We start from the raw sequence: 13,871 nt of genomic DNA on the forward strand, positions 1-13,871 counted from the left end.
TGAGTCAGCTTTGAAAATGGGCTGAACTCTCTGCCATGGTATTGTCAGTGCTTGCACACTCATTCCTTCAAAACCACACCTTAAAAACTATGTCACGTTTTCTTCACATTAGGTAAACACATTTACCTAAAACCTCTCAGCTGTGAGCTCAGGTGTGAACTACAGTGTTTTTGGAACAGAACAAAATACATGTGCTGTACACGTATTTCATGCAAGGCTGACTGGAGCTGCCTTGTGTTCTGCTCCTGCCAGCTCCTGCAGTAAACTGCTATAATCTTGCAAAGTTTTGGAGTTGTAATATGAGTTATCCCTGTTGTATCTCAAGCAGAAGACACATTACTGGAATTCTGTGTGCAGGCAAAATGTTGTAGTTTATTTTTATGGAAAGTCGTCTATCTGGCAGCTGTCAGAAGTCAACTTTGTATGGGAAAGGCACAAACAGATCCAGCTCCTTTCCATTTATTCCTAAGTGTCATTCTATAACACTACAGATAATTTTTAAGGCTTACATTAAGTTTGGTGGGGTTTTTAAAATACGCTATTCTTCTACAGTTTCCAGACACTATCAGATTAAAGATCAGCAGCAGCACCTGTAGCTGTAATTGAAACCATGAACATAGTTGTATGACTGGGCATTCAGGATGCTATTTTAAAGTGTTCCCTATAAGGCAGTCTTTCTGCTTATTTTCTTTTTTGTTTCCTCTAAACTTGACAGAAGGTGCAAACCGATCTGAAATGTGAATTCAAGCTACGAAATAGAATTTATTTTTGTAAGCCTGTCTCATGTACCAACTGACAGATTGTATCTAGAATTCCTAGGTGTCATCAACTTACATTACGCTGGTTTTTTATTTAAATTTTATTTTAAACACTCCTAATCTGATCACGATTTCCATTGTAAGTGTTATTTTTCCTGCGGGATGCCTCAGTTTTGAAAAGACTGGAACTGGTAGATACTTTTCTCTTAAGTATCCTGCCTTTGTTAGGCAGGTGCGCAGAGTAACTCGGCTTAGAGACTGCTTAGTTATGCTAACACTGTCCCCAAAATTTAAGCAGATAAACACATGAGGGTGATTAGAGACGAATTACCAGGACAAAACTATTACTGTGCTGACTGATCTAAATATAATCTTACATAGAACTATTCAGCATAAACGATGTGCTTAGCACTACACAATAAAGTGAAAAAAAGGTGTGTCACAAATTGTATATCTGGTTACTTTAAGAATTCTGTACTGCTTATATGGAGAGCTTCAGGTTCATACAATCCTCATGCAGGGAGAAAAAACGAATCCCACAAATGCTCATCTAACTACGAACACACTTGGCGATGGGCAGAAGCAGAAAGCGTTTCTGGAGAACGCTCCCAACCACGCGAACTGCCCTCGGTGCCAGCAGACACTGCCTCTGTGCGTGTCCTGCAGTTCTCAAGATAAGGCACCCTACCTCCATGTGGGCAGCCGCACGTTTATCTCCCAAGCCACGGGCTCCCTCGCACACGACTTCGCTTCCCGGCGGCACCGCGCAGGGAGCGAGGGCGGCCCGGCGGCATTGGCTCCGCAGGTCACTTCGGTAAGGCCCACCTCTGCCTCGGCCGGACGATTACGTCCAATTACTCCAAGGTTGCAACAGCAAAGGGCCCCACGCCTGCGTGCGGCCAGGCGCGTCCGGCGAGCTCGCCCCGTGTCCGAGCGGCCGCTCCTTTTTAGGCCGTGCCGCGGCCCCGATCCCGATCCCAGCCCGGGCCCGCCCCGCAGCAGCTGCGCTCCCGCCCCGCAGCAGCTGCGCTCCCGCCCCGCGCGCGGCCCCGCGCATGCGCCGCACCTTGTTTACCCCGCTCGGCGCGGCGCTGCTGCAGGCGGCCGGCAGGTGTCGCCCCACGCCCAGGAGAGCGGGCCCCGCTGGGCGGCCGCCAGGTGGCGCCTGCGCCCTCCATTCGCCCGCGAGCCGCCGAGCAGCGAACACCCCAAACAATCCCCAGCGCCGCCGCCAAATTAAATAACCCCGACCCGCCCGCGCCCCGCGCCCCCTCCGCGCCCACAGCCCGGCACCGGCTGGGACAGGCGCGCAGCCGGCGAGCCGCGCCGGGGATACGGGAGCGGAGCTGCGCGCCGGGGCCTCCTCGCTGCCTACGCCGACACTGGGCAAGGTAAGTTAGAAAATGGCGGCGAAGCTTCTGGAAGTTTGGCGGGGGGACGCGGAATCGCGGTGCGCGGCGGCGATGAGAGGCCGGGCCGAGGCCCGCGGCGCCCGGGCCCGCGCGGGGCGCCAGGCCGGCTGGCCGCGGGGACTGCGCGCAGCCAAGATGGAGGACGGCGGGGCCGAGCCGCGAAAACACTCCAGCCCCCCGCTTCCCCACCCCCCGTTCCCGGCGCGCCGCGGCGGGGAGGGGGGAGGCGAGCGGAGCGCGAGTGAGAGAGCGAGAGGGCGCCGAAAGCGGCCCCCGTGCCCGCCCCGGCCCCCTTCCTCCTCCCCAGAGCCGGCCGCGGGCAGGCCGGGCCTGGCGCTCGGCGAGCTAAAATGGAGAACCGCCTTCTCCTCCTCCTCCTCCTCCCCCCTTCTGCCGAGCCGAGCAGGGGCTGCCGGCAAGATGGAGGACTCGGGCATTGTGTGCGTGGGGTGTGTGTGCGGGCGAGCCGAGCCGGGCCGGGCCGCTCGGGTGGGCAAGCGAGGGAAATGGGGTCGGGGCCCGCGCTGTGCTCGGGAGGAGCGCTGGGCCGCGCAGAGAAAATGGTGGGGCGGCTGCCGGTGCCCCGGGGTCGAATGTCGGGGGAGGCCGCGGGCAGGGGACTCGCACCCTTGACAGCGCTCGCCACGGCTTCCTTCCCCCTGCTCCCTGCTGCCCAGCAGCCGAGTTTTTCCTTCCAGCCCGCTCCCGGAGCGCGCAGGGAAGTGCCGAGGGATCGGGGTTTCTTTCTGTGCTCAGTCTCTCTTCCCAGAGCTGGGGCAACTCTGGGCGCCTTTCCCTGTGAGCGCATAGGAGGGCTTGCGGGAGCGGAACTCCCTCGGCCCGAGGGAGGACGTGGGGACTGACCTGCACCTTCCCTCCCCCCCGCCTCCCTTCGCTGCCCCCCCCCCGCCCCGGCGCCCAGCTCGGGGAAGGCCTTTGTGGGTCGACTTTTCCCTTCCGAGTGACTTTGGCCGAGCTCCTCGGCGGCTGCCCGCTAAGAGGAAGAGTTGTGGCAGTTTCCGTTCGGCTTCCTTTATTTTTTTTGTAAAGAAAGGGCGCTTGCCAACTTGTGCCGAGGACGCCCGATGCCGGGAGCCGCGTGTTGCTGGAACCCCGCTGGGCTCTCGCCGGCCCCGGTGGGGGAGGGGGGCAGGAGGAGGAGGAAGGAGAATGCTTCTTACTGGGGGGTTTTGGCGCCACTTTTGTTTTAGATAGTGCTCCTCTGCCCCCTCCCCCTCGGCACGCACTGAACTGAGCTGAACCCTGCCCAGGTAGGAAACGAGAGCTTTCCTGGTGTTTCTCTTTTCTGGGCGCTTGCTTTTTCTACACAGGTTAAAAAAAAAAAAAGAAAAGTGTGTGTGTATATATATATATATATATATATGTAGTTGTTGCTGTGGTTAGGATCGGAGGGACAGCGGAGTGAGCGGCCGCAGATGGCTGGGCAGGGAGGCCCTGTTTTCCGGGAATTCCTCTCCCTGCCCAAGCGTATCCCTGGTGCTGGGCGTGCTGGCCTTGGGGGCCCGCACCACTCTGCTCCCGGCCTTTCTGCCTCCATGCCTCCCTCTGTTCTGGTAGCGTTGTGTAATCCGTCTGCCCCGTGGAAATCCGGGACCCACCGACCTCAATTTTTTTTTTTTTTTTTTTTTTCCTCCTCGCCCCCGAAAGCGGGCGCGGAGGCGATCGGGCCCCTCTTTCGCTGCTTTTATTTATTTATTTTACTGCCCAGGCTCGGCTCTCCTTTCTTGTGTTCCCACGGGATGCGGCGTTAGGAGCTGACACAAAGTTTCGATCTCTGTCGACTCCAGTGCTCTAGTTACTGAGGGGGGCAGGTGGGGTGGGTGGTTGGTTGGGGTATTTTTTGTTTATTTGCTTGTTTCGTTTGTTTTGTTTTTTAATTACTTTTGGCAGCCCGGGTAGCGCTGCTACCTTCCCCCCCCCCCCCCCCTTGCCCCGCCCGCGCTCGAAAGCTCTCCCTTTCCGTGCGCTCCCCGAGCCACACCCTGCCGTGTCCGGTCTCCCGAGGTGCCTGAGCCGCCGGTGTGACCCCGCGTTTTCGCTGCGCGCCCCGGGGCCGCCGCCCGGCGCGGGTTGCGGGGGGGCCGTGCCGGCGCGGTCCGGGCGGGCGGGCGGTTGCCGAAGTGCGTCACGGCGGCCCCGCCGGGCCTGCTCGCCGCGCCTCGGGCCGCGCCCGCCGCCCATTGGCCACCGCCGCGCGGGAGGCGGCCGCTTCCTCCGGGCCCGGCCGGGCCCCTCCGCCCGGCTCGGGGCGAGCGCGGCCGGCGCTGCCCGGGCTTAGCTCGGCGTCCCGCGTGCACGGCTCGCGAGGCTGCTGGAAGGGAACCATAGGAAAACGCCTTTTGGATCGCTTCCCTGGAAGTCGTTGCACGGCCGCTTTTATCCTCTCTGGGAGTTTTGTTGAACCCTCTTCTAAATGACCAAGAATGAGAGTTCCTACAGCGAGGTGTTCTCCAAGCTTAAGTCTCCCTGTTAACTCTTGGCAGTTCCGTCTCGATTTGTGATTGATTACTTCTTTCTCGTCTGTAGTGCTCGGCCATTCGAAACAACTTTTTCCGTTTTTCATAGTCTCTTTTCCTTAAATCAGCAATCTATTTATTATTATTTCTGGAGTATTTATCTGGTATTGAACTCTCCCAAGACTTACTACCCATGTGCAGGCTCGCTGATGGTGTGCAGATAAATAAATACCACGAGTGATTGTGCAGTTGGCAATCATTAATCTCTGTCGTCTTGGTATTACCTGTTCATTATCCTCAACTCATAATTTTGTGATTGGTCTTCGTGGTGGTCAGTCACAGCCTAGTACCACAGATCTGGTAGAGGGCTCTTCCTTGGGTAACATAGTTTGTTTTCTTTTATAGCCATGATAACAGTTTCATTACTAAATGCAACATGGTGTGAGAACTGCCTTGCATTTAGCATAAACTTGAATTTTTGCTGCTGATAGCCCTGGAGGTGAATGGGCTGGAATCCCCACACTGTTCTGATTAAGCAAAGACTAAAAAAGCTTCGAAATTATACAAAGGAGAAAAATATTAATTGAATCCCATCTCTGACAAATAGATCTTGCTCTGTAACTCGTAGGGCTTATGTTGGCTGTTTTTGACAAAACCGGTGACATTTTATGGTGTTGTCTATGGGTGGGCTTTGTGCAACCTGTGACACAAACCCCCTGAACTTCTGCTGCTGTTGTTTGTATTAAGTTAGCTATGGTAAACTTAAGCTTGGCTGTTGTATAAGCTTATTCAACCAACCAACCAAAAAACCCACAGGCATGGAACTTGGGGATAGGAGAGACTTAGTTTTTCTGTGATACTTCCTAGACTTCAGATAACTCCCAAGTTATGTGCTTCAGCCAGAGTTATGCTTTTGGAGCTTTTTCATGCATTTACAGTTTCAGGAAGATAATGCTGAATAGAATCAATAAGCAATGTAAGGATTTGTTAAACTTGTATTTAATAATTTAAGAACAGTTAAAATTTATGTACAGCTCTCATCTTCTAGATATAAAGTCTTGATATTTTGTAATTGAAAAGTGAAATTAATTTGAGTTGATTCAAATCAAGCGTTCTGTGATACTTGAATATATTTAAAAGAAATTGGGTCTGTGAAATGACAACGTATTGGTAGTTCATAGCTTACTAAAATACTCAGTTTAAAAATGCATTGTGTTACTTGAATAGCCTTCATTTTATGAATTGGAGTATTCAGTTAGCTGGTTGTTAATCTAACTAAACTTCCATAAATATATCACATTTGAACTTTACGTGTTCAAGTCTTTCAATGTTTGGAGTGAAACAATTTCCACTTGGAAGGAGTGTAAATAGAATTGTCAGTTAAATACTCCCTAGGTTTATTTTGTCTCAGTATAATTTACCAACAGCAACTGAATTATAAAAAAAAAAGTAATGTAGACAGCTTCTCTTGAATATTACATGCTACTGCAGTCTCCTGTAGAAAATAGCTGCAGGCAACAAACCACTTGAAAGTTCCTGCTCTTAGTGGTGGGAGCAACTGTGTTAGACTTAGTTAAGTCATGAAATGATGTTGGCACATCAAAGCTTCATGAACTTCTTAAAATTAGATTGCTCTTTGTCACTTATGGTTCAAATTTAGAATGATTCCAGAATCCTCGTTTGTCATTTTCATTTGTGGTCTTACTGTCTCAGTTGTTTTGCTGCAGGCAAATATTTTAGGAGGATGAGCTTTTCTGAAACTTGTGTGCCAGCAAAAACAGGTTGTATGTTTTACAGAAACTTGAAATACTTTGGTTGCTTATTTTCACCAAATGAATCCCAGAAAATAAGCAAATATTTCTGCTTGTTACTTGTGCTTGTTCGTTGTGGTACTGGAATTCTGTGTTTTGTCAGATGAGACAAGGTTTTCAACTCAGTGTGATCTCTGCCTACAGTGGCCATTTCTTCTCTGACTAATTTGAAAACTTAGGAGAATATTGTAGGTGTGAATTTCCAAAATGGTACTGTTGGGTTTTGGTGGTGGGTGTTGTTTTGTTTTGTGGGTTTGGGTTTTTTTTTAAAATATTTTTCCTTTTTTTCTTCAATGTGTGTAATTAAGAAAACATACTGGAAAGAGGAATATGTTGTCGATTTGGTCTCTGTCAGCGAGATGCGAGAATTTCCAAGAGTTTCATCTGGTTCAGTATTTGTTTTGTCATGGAAAGAAGTGATTGATAGCAGCCATCAACATACCAGTTTAATACTCTTAAATAAAAGCTTTGCTCTCTTTCTCAGTATCACTTTAAACATTCATATTCTGAAAACTTTATCTTATATGAGTTTTAGGTTGGAAAAAAAAAGCTTGCACACAACAAATATATGGAGGAATGGAAAGAGGTCTTTTTCATGTGCATCACAAAAACTTAAATGGTGACATAGAAGCCTATAGCTGTGGTTTAGATTCAATACCATCCAGCGTTTTAGATCAGCTCCCCTCTTAAACTCAAAGGCTCAGTAAAAATGGGAATTCTTCATGGTCCCATAGTTCCTGGGTCATTGGCACCGGCAGTTCTGCGGTGTGGGCTGCTCTGGGCCTCCTTCTGCCTGCTGACTCTTCTGTCCTGTTGCCTGCGCACAGAGGTGGAACTGCACAGGGCTGCAGGCAGATGAAACGCCCTGGGTAAGGGCGTGGAGCCGCTCCCGGCGGGACGGGGCGCGGGGCGTGCCGAGCTCCCGGCGGCGGCGCTTGGCTGCGGGCGGCGCGTGCAGCGGCCGCCCCCGGTCCCCAGGGGGCGCCCCGGCGGCGGGGCCGCGGCTGCGCGGGCGGCGGAGCCTTGGGAGGGATGGACGGGGCGCGGGCAAGTGGCGGGGAGCGCCTTCGGCCGCCTTGGCGGCAGTGTCACATCTGCGGAGCTGCAGCTCTCGGGCGAGCGTTTGTTCCCTTTAAAAGACTGCTTTCAAGAGTAAACCAGTTAAGCTCTTCCATTCAGTGAACAGGTTTCGTGTTTGAAGGTTACTGCAGTTACTTCAGTTGGCTTTTTATATTAGAAAAAAAATCTGCTTTCAAAAAAAAAGTTCTGTATCTTTGTGGTTTAAGGGTAAGCCTTGGAATCTGATGTGACTTTTGACAAAGTCAGGTTATTACTTAAGAGTGCTATAGCAAAAACTCATTTTGAGAGTACAAGGTTAAAATTGTAGTTTTAATTGTATGTTGTTTAAACTAGAATTTATTTTCCTTTAGTATTCTCATCTTGAAATTCATAAAAATCTGGTAAATTTGGATTTTTTTTTTGGGGGTGAGAATAAATACAAAGTCAGGGAAATCTCTGAAGGTGACCCTCATTTAGATCATCACAGACAATTGTAGGACTGGTCCTGGTTTGTTAAAGTTGGGAAGCTTGAGGGGCTGTTGTCTGACTGGCTTCTGTCTCAAGAAAGATGTTTCACTGTTCAGGTATCAACACATAACCTGTGTTCTTTTTTTCTTGATCCTGTCAGTTTGATGGGTGAGATCTCTGAGACTAGACCAGAATGCTAGGTTTGATGGGTTATGCCATTCCATTATTTCACAGAATACTCAAACAGTTTATTTCCAAGTGTTCCACTGTTTAAGTCTCCTAGATCTACAAAATCTTGGGTAGGAAGAAGGGAAAGAGAAACATTTCTTTCACAAATATTTTCTGATATCTGGCATCCAATTTTGGAGATAGGAATGTGGGAAAATTTGATCCCCCAGGGTACCCCTTTGCCTGTCATGTGACAGTTGGCTTTTCCTTGCCTGTACTGGCTACAGATTTGCATGGAGGAGCACAGGACTAGTCTGTATTTAAATTTCTTTATGCCAGTTTGAGTCAGAAATGAAGGACATACAGGACTATATTTGTGTGCAGCTACCTCTTGACCTATTGTGGCTTCAGAGGGAAACTAAGTTAGTTGTCAGATAGCTGCTTTGTCCTGGTATATACTTCATTGTTTTCTATTCTGCACATAGCTAGCTACGATTTCTGCCTTTGGAAGGCTTATTTTTGTAAAAGAATATGATCAGAAGAGGGAGTAGATGTAAGAAGACTGGCATATATAGCAGGGTAGTTTGTGATCTGTGATTGAGAAGATGATCACAATACCTACCCAAAAAAGTATCTGAGAACATGTGTTGGTTGGTTTTGGGGTTTTTTGTGAATTTTTTTTTTTGGTAGGTAGGTGAGTGGTTTTTTTCCTTATGGCTCTGAATTTAATGGCTTATTAGTCCTGCCCTTACACAACCTTTTATGCATTTTAGTTTTCTATGCTTTATTCCACTAAAGATTAGTTATTATATTAGAGTGAGGGAATATGTGTGACACTAGAAAGCAGTTTGTTTTCTACAGCAGTTTTTTGTTACTGTTTCTGTGTAGCTCTAGAGAGGAAAGTATTTTTGCATCTGTTCCCATTGTTCAAGGTTGATAGAACAAGCTGATGACTTCTGCTTGTGTTTTGGAAAAGGTCTCAAATGGTGCCTGTTGCTGTATAATGGGTATCACTGCAGTGGTTTAGATTGATAATATTTATAGCTGAAATTTCAATGTTTCCTATTAACAAAATAATGAAATTGAATATACTGACATTTTGGGAAAGACAAAACATTTATGAAACTACTGGCTATTTTAAAAAGTAACAACAAACCTCAGGTATGCATGTTTTATTTAGTTGGGATTGCATTCCAAATTTGGCTTTGGAGTTGCTGTAAAGGTTTGGTGAAATGCTGCTTAGCTTGTGGCCTGTGAGTGAGTGAGTTGTGGGTGATGTGGAGGACGCCTGACCTTACCTGCAGGTTCCCCTCAGGTTTCTCCCTTCTCCAGTGGTACCTCAGTCCCAGCAAGTGCAGGCATCATGTGATGAACACTCTCTTGATGCTTCCTGGGAAGGTGTGTGTTGTACTGTGTGTTGTACTGTGTGTTGTACTGTGTGTTGTCACATAGCAAAGAGGACTTAATGCAGTTTTTTTCTTATTGCTTAATCCATGTTAACTGACAGGAAAGAGATGGGCATTGTTGATGGGGAGGTAATGTTGCAGTTCTTGGTTATGGCTGAATTGCAGATTCTTTCTGAGCATAGGATTTCAGCCTAAGTTTTAAGACCTTCCTTGCAGCATCATATCTGGGCAAAAGAAAATTGACTTCTACTTTGTTTACAAATAAAAATAAACTGTTACAGCTAAGGCTTTTTTAGTCTTTCTTGGTATTACTTGTTATTTCTTCAGGTAAAGCTCTCAGTTCATCCCTTAAGAAGGATCAACTGAAAATTTGGACCATATCAAGTCTTAGTAAGCAGATAATAAGCAAGTGATATATATAATTGGCTGATTTTTTTTTTTTTTTTTGGTCAGAATGTAATCTTCCAGCAAGGAGAGTTCATTATAAGTAGGGTTTGTATGGAGTAGGGGTGTGAATATTGAAGGTCTATATTTTTTCATGTGTTACTTTTATTAATGTGCTGTGGGTAATTGAATATATAGATTACTGAAGTTAAAAAAAAAACCCCAATGTAAGTAGTAAATGTCAAGAACACAGCCTCGTAATTTATGTGTGCATTTGAGGTGTCTGGTTTTCAATTTGAAGGTGACTGTCTGACATAAGTCCTGGAATAAGACATTTTTTTATAATTATGGATATAGTGGTGAACTAATTTAGTTTGTGTAAGATGGCGGTGCATCCTGACCACTGGCCATTTTACTTCTGATTTTCTAAGAAACAGAGCACTGATTATTATGATGTTTTTTTTCCAAGGGAGGAAACTGGGAAGACTTGATCAAGCCTTTTTTTTTTTTTTTTCTTTTTTTCCTTCAAAACAAGAATGACCAGTGGCTGCAGTCTATATATTACATGGCAGAGCTGTGCTTGCTGCAGAGAAATAGGGAAGAGAATTGATATATTGTATTTTGGTTTAGGTTAAAGAATACAGTTTAAATACATTTGAAAAGGAAAGACTATCATCTTAATAATTTAAGATTAATAAACGTAGGAATTTGTAAAACCTGTCTGTTTTGTACTATTTTGGGATGGGAACAATATTCTTGCAGGAAAGTTCCAGTTTGGTGTATGGCTATATACTATTTTATTTTTATTGGTTTTTTTATGTACCTTTTTGAATAACTGTATCCAAAATACTTTCTTTAAACGCCACGTGAAAGAAAGCTTTGCATAATGAATGTGCAGTTGCTTCCTAGAAGTAATGGCACAATGAAAAAATTATTTGTGTTCTTGGTCACAGAATTGCATATAGGTGGGAAAGGACACCTGGAGGGTCTAATCCAGCCTTTTCCTTAAGTCTTGTCCTGTAAGGCCACTTGGCCAGTCAAGTTTTGAATGTCTCAGAGGAAGAAGGTTCCACAATCTCTCTGGCAGTCTATTAGGCAGTTCCTATTGGAAGGTCCTTCTTTATTTCCAGTCTTAAAGTTATCTTAAATTCCTGTGAATATTCATGTTTTTCACCCCCCTCCCCCCCTAGCATATGTTTATGAACACCCTTAGTGTTGGAGGCTTGAGACCATAATGTCCCGATTCAGAGCTGGTGATGTTTTTTTTTTTTTTGTTAGGAATTTTTGAAAAAGAGACAGGTAAATGGCTGTTGAATGACTTTCTGGTGCCTACTTTTCTCTTTCCTCACGTTCCATGTGCTGTATTTATCCTTCTCCTCCTGTCCGTGCTCAGGCTTCACTTACTGTGTCTGACGAAGTCTTGCAAATCAAATTTCCTTTTCTAAGCATTTACCTGTTAACTTAAGTGTCATTCATACACTAATCAAAATGATTCTTCTTGCAGTGTTCATATTTAAGCAGTGATATTTTTATTCCTTCTCATAAGTATTATTTCTAGAAATCTACAGTTCATTTGAAACTATGGTAACCAGAAAGGAAAGCTGCACAAGTATCTCTCTTGGATCTGTGGTATAGGTCTGTTATCACTTGCTTAATAAACAATCGGCTAAAGAAAAGGTGAAACTGGCTTTTGCATGTTGATTTACCAAATGTAGAAATGGTTTAACAAGGCAAATGCTTCAATAAGAATGGAAAATTGTTTGGGTTTTCTTCCCCACTGAATTACTTTTTTTTGAAATATTCTGTGTTTAAACTGTTCTTGTTTTATTAAGTGTGCTTCCATTCAACTAATGCTGTATTTTCAGAACTGATATATATTAATATTTGATTTTCAGAACTGATATATATTAATATTTGATTAATTTAAAAAATGTGTATCAATTAAAAAGTATTGCTGATGCAGTGACATGTGTATGCTGTATTACCACTCTGCTGTGAAACAAACCAGATTTTGCACACAGAAGAGCTGTGGCTTGACAGTTGAAGTATAATTAAAAAAAAATCAGCCTTTAGGAATTTTACTTCTCATGCTGCATTGCATTGTCTCTGCTATACTGCTCAATTTCTGTTCAGCAGTGCTGTGGTTTTATGAAAGTTAACTCAGAGTATGATTGTACCTCAGAGCAGTAGTTGGTGCTAAGCAGAAATTTTCAAAGGTGGCAAGACACAGATTGTTTAGATCAATATGATATAAAAATGTCAAAAACATTTCTAGACACTTTCAGTTCAATAGCATTGGATAGAATAAAATGTAGAAAGTCATCCTCTTCATATACAGTAGGTCACTCATTACAATTCTTCCTATTCACCCCCAAATGCAGTAACAATCTCTGTGAAATTGAATTCTCAAGGGTTTTCCTTTTTGTGCCACGGGGCTGTAAACTATGCAAAGCACACCTTGCATTCAAAACTGGTTAGGGAAGTTTTGTTTAGAAGAGAGGATTTATGCATTCTTGCAGAATCCTACAAATGGGCTTAGTCTTCCCCTATCTCCAGTGAAGGGAAGCATGGAAAAATTCTAATGGTTCTTTTGGATGCAAGATTGACTCAATGTTCTTGGTAGCTTGGGGATTTAAGAAACTTACTGAAGTTTTTCAGTTCCTTTACAATAAGCACTGCTTGTTAATATATATGGAATTAAGCATCCTAGCAGATGACATGGGATTACTGTGAAGAAGAAAAATACAGCAAGAAAGATAGGAAAGATAGAAACGTGTAAGAATATGGTGATGAATACTAGAGCCATTTCAAAAGTATGTTGTGTGTCTGGTTGTATCATCTTATCTTTTTCATTCTGTTGTGGAATATGTTGACATATTCCACATACTAATATGTACAGTATAAGTAACTGCTTTAATGTAAAAACCTAATCTTGGAATACATTGACAGATGTTGATGGTGCAAATGTTTGTCTTGAGTGTTTAATTTTTTAATTCCTATCAAACATTAAAGGCTTTTTGAATGGGATTTGAAGGGGAGAAATCAAACTGGCAGTCCATTGAAAATGTAGGTTTTTTTCTGTGAGGGTAGTTGGTGGAGAGACTAGTTACTTCACTAATGTGAAAAAACAGAATTAGGCAGTTACGTAACTAAGTAATTTTTCAACATAATTTCACATGCAGAATTTCCTCTCTCATTCATAGTGTTCTTCCTTCCATACTTGTTCACTTCAAGCTACTGGAAATGAGCTTTCCCATTCACAGGGCAGTTCCATGGGTAGGTGCTGCTAACAGGGTGGTTCTGTCTCTGTGTCCTGACCACATGTTCTGTTATTAGCCTTGTGTGTGTTTTATGACCACTTGAACCCTACAGGTGAACTGATTTAAGGAGCTAAACTGTGAAGAGGAGTAGTTTTCTGTGGGTTAAATTCCTGTGGAGTCAAATGTGTGCTGCTTCTGCATGGAAGAGGATATGGGACGTTCTGGCCAGTAAGAATACAGAAATATTCGCTATTTCAGTAGTTGAAGTGTTGTATCAGTTACCTGGTCCAACAGTAATCTTCTGTAACTATAGAGCCAGGAAAAGAAAACTTCATTCCTGCTGTCATCTACTACTTTTCTACCTGGTCTTACACATAAAAACCATTAGGCTGACATGCCAATTCCAAAAGTAGTCCTCTAATCTCTGCAGTGATCTCCATTTTATCTTTTTTTTTTTTCCCCTGAAATGTTGCAAAGTCTGTCATAGATCAGTTAGAGCTCCACAAAGAAATTCAGGACTGCAGTTGATTTGCATTAATTTGTGCAGGCAGGAAGATGATGTACATTTTTCTCTGGTTTCAGTCTATGTTCTGGTTAGAAGTTGTGCAGGTGTTACTGGGAATAAGATGGAAGGGTTAAGAGAAGATTTTAAGAACAATTATAGAAGA

At 44.9% G+C, this 13,871-nt stretch overlaps 1 protein-coding gene across 6 annotated transcripts in view; it reads left to right on the forward strand.

Moving 5' to 3' along the window:
• Positions 1-1,952: 1,952 nt before the first annotated feature.
• The window catches only part of STAG2 (STAG2 cohesin complex component), a 76,235-nt gene continuing 64,316 nt past the window's right edge, over positions 1,953-13,871 (forward strand). For 2 of the 6 annotated variants that reach the window (XM_069015344.1, XM_069015342.1), the window contains exon 1: positions 1,953-2,149. The gene's annotated coding sequence lies outside the window, so the exon portion shown is untranslated. Of the gene's footprint in view, positions 2,150-3,139; positions 3,442-13,871 lie in introns of those variants that run through there. The other 4 variants (XM_069015339.1, XM_069015345.1, XM_069015346.1 and 1 more) reach the window with 3 other exon arrangements.

Source organism: Aphelocoma coerulescens, chromosome 4A (genome assembly GCF_041296385.1).
Source record: "Aphelocoma coerulescens isolate FSJ_1873_10779 chromosome 4A, UR_Acoe_1.0, whole genome shotgun sequence".
Taxonomy (NCBI): Eukaryota; Metazoa; Chordata; class Aves; order Passeriformes; family Corvidae; genus Aphelocoma; species Aphelocoma coerulescens.